Raw genomic sequence first — 2991 nt, 5'->3', positions numbered from 1 at the left:
AACCTCGTTAGGAGGAACCCGGGGGCAGAGGCAGGAGCCGGCGCGGGGCGGGCTGGCCGGTGTCCCTCGGGGGGGCATCGCTGGCAAACCCATTGCCCCGTCCCACCCCTCCAACCGAGCTCCCGGGAGCCCGCCCACACCACCGGTCCCCGTGCGGTTCTGGGGATCTCTGCTGAGCCCACCTCAAAATTCACCCCGGGGGATCAAACGTGATCGCCAGGTGGGATTTGACTGCCCTTGCAGGGACTCAAGCCTCCATCTCCGGATTCCCCTTTTGTTCCTAGGACTGGAGAAATAAAACCAGCAAACCCCAACACCTCACACTCCTTTTGGGGTGGGCCCCCCTCGATTTTAAATAGGAGGTGGATCCAGGGGAAACCCAGACCTGGGATCCCACTGGTAACTGGTGGCACCAGCCCCAGGTGCCTTGCATCAGGGCTGCGAGAACTCAGCTGTGCTTAGCTCCTTCCCACATCACCCTGTTGCCCTTGACTGGTGGCAGGAGCTGGGCTGAGCAGGGCAGGGGGCTCAGTTCCCCTTCTAGCAATGCCCTGCAATTGCCGCCTGGATGTGGACTGCAACCAGCAGCAAACCCACCTCCTTCCCTGGGATCCCCAAGGGGAGGGCAGAGGTGTTAGTGCTGCTCAGGAAAACACCTGTGCTCACCCCTTCTTCTCAGCCTGTGTGCCAAACAGTCCTAGGACCTTTCTGTTTACTCTTTTTTTAAACACAGATCCTTTTACTAGCAGTGAGCCCAGCCAGCAGAAGACGGTGTGCTGCTAAAGTCCTCCTGTTCCTGGCAAAGGTGAGACTAGATCTAACACATCCCTCAGTCTGTGGGGGCTCACTGACTACCCTGGAACACCCTAGTCCCTTTTCCCATCCTCTGCAGGTCTTGGCAGGTTTGAGTCCCTCAGGTCTGAGGGACGGGGTTATGCTGGGTGAGCAGGTCTGGGGGGTTACATCTCCCCGTGTGTCCCCCAGGGAATCCCACTCAGCAGAGCATCACCTGGGAAAGGGCTGGGTGGTGGAGCCATGGGGAGCAGAGACCTGGAGAGAGTCTCATCTCTGGACTGGGAGGGTATGGGGCTGGTGACCCCACCTCTGTGTGTTGAGTCCCCAGTATGGATGCCCTGCGAAGCCCCTAAACGTGTCTGGGATCAGTCCTGGTCTGACACCGTGATCCCCTCTCCCATCATTAGGGTTCACAGCTCATCGTTGGGGTGCCTGGGGAGGCTCTGCAGCAGGACAGCGCTTTTAGCAGTGGGATGTGCAGGAGAGAATCAGGAATGGTGGAAAGGAGAAAGAAAGGGCTGGATCCTGCTCCCTTTCCAGCCAAGTGACTGCCTTGTCCTGCCCCCGGAAAGGTGAGCTCTGTTCAACCCCTTCTTTGGTCTGCGTAGGGAAAAATCCCTAGCTCAAACCCAAGAAGGCTGAACCAAGCAATGGCAGCTGAAGGTGCCTCTGGAAAAACACCCACCCACCCCCTGAGGCCTGATCCTGCTTTCCCCATGCCAAGTCACGCTCAGGTGCTCAGCTGCATCAGGACCAGGTCCAGGGCTGCAGATGCAGCCGGTTCTGCAAGGCCAAGCGTGGCAGAGGGAGGACAGTGGTATTTATAAACTGCTGAAACATGCCTGACACTTGAGGGAAGATCCTCTCCGCTCCCTCAAGGGCTTTTGTTTGAAGGGCTTGACTCTGTCTTCCAAAAAGTTGATAAGACCTTCTGGCTCCCATTATCTCTCTGAGGGCCCTGCCTTGCCCTCCTCACAGCGCGCTGAAGCACCCAGATCACATCACTCTAATTAATTGCCTGAGGAATGGAGGGCCCTGAGCAGGACCTGGCACCTCTCTTCAGGGTTTAGCCTCCTGGTGCAAATCCAGGCTGTGGGAAGGGGCTGGGTGGCACCAGTCCCTTGCTGTTCTACATCCCTCCACCCCCCTTACAAAGCACAAAAGCTGGGAATGCTGTTCAGCCCCAAATTGGGAACATTTGGGCTGAAATCTTTTGTATGCATTTGAAAAGCGGAGGGAGGGTGGGGAGAAGGACGTGGGAAGGGGAAAGAGCTACAGCCTTGCTGGCATGAAGTTGATTTGTCTGGGTCCTGTCCCTTTAGGGCAGTCATCTGTCACTGTAACCGGGAGATGCTGCAAACCATGTGCAGATGAGGCTCAGCCATGAGAGAAGCATTCCCACATCAGGTATCATGACACTGCACCCACCTCACCTTGCCCCCCGCAATTTTAATCAAAGTTGTACTTCTCACTGGCAGGGGAAGGGTGGGAATTTTAATCAGCTCCTCCTGCATCTGTACCCTGCTCCACAGGACCTTTTGGGGCAGAAAGGTGCATGTGACAGCATGGGTGATGGTGGGTGACAGTGCAGGTGCCGATGGGTAGCCCAGGGAGGCCAGGGATCGGTGCAGCAAAGCACCTCCATCCTCTGGGGGCTGTGGCCAGCCTGATGCTCCAGCAAAGTTTTTCATCTGCCTCTGCTGTGTCAGCAGAGCACAAAGGCAGGGGAGAGGTGAACCCCTCTGTTAATACATGTGTTTTAAATAACTGGTATTTTTATTTCTTCCTTTCGGTGTGGTGGGCTTGGCACTCATCTTTGTTTGCACAATTGTCCTGCCTATATGTTCTGTTGCCCAAGTAAGGAGAAAAAGATCCTGTGCATGATCTGGAGGTGTGCTTTGCTGGTTCTGACATGTAAATATTAACCAAGAAGCAACACTGAAGAGACAAAACCCCCTCCTATCCTCAAACCACTTCAGATCCCTTTATTGTCCTGGCAGTTGTTGCACTTGGACTGGCTTTTCACTTTCTCCTCTCAGAGTGGCTGGCTCCTGCAACGGTCCCCAGATTCCTCAGCTATGTCCTACTGAGGCAAAACATTTATTGAAGTTTTCAGATTATTAGGGAAATACATATTTCTGCTTCTTTTCCAAACTCCACTGCCTTCTTTTCTAAGCCATCCCCGCATGTCAGCAT

General features: G+C 54.9%; 1 long non-coding RNA gene across 1 annotated transcript; it reads left to right on the top strand.

The window, feature by feature from the left end:
• Positions 1-418: 418 nt before the first annotated feature.
• LOC119155832 lies at positions 419-2203 on the top strand. Its single transcript, XR_005106861.1, has 3 exons — positions 419-805; positions 1203-1367; positions 2118-2203. It is a non-coding gene; the product is annotated as an uncharacterized LOC119155832 (long non-coding RNA).
• Positions 2204-2991: the final 788 nt, after the last annotated feature.

The sequence above is a fragment of the Falco rusticolus genome, chromosome 11, assembly GCF_015220075.1.
Source record: "Falco rusticolus isolate bFalRus1 chromosome 11, bFalRus1.pri, whole genome shotgun sequence".
Lineage (NCBI taxonomy): Eukaryota > Metazoa > Chordata > Aves > Falconiformes > Falconidae > Falco > Falco rusticolus.
The sequence above is the reverse complement of the archived record's forward strand: the minus strand, read 5'-3'. Positions and strand labels throughout refer to the sequence as shown.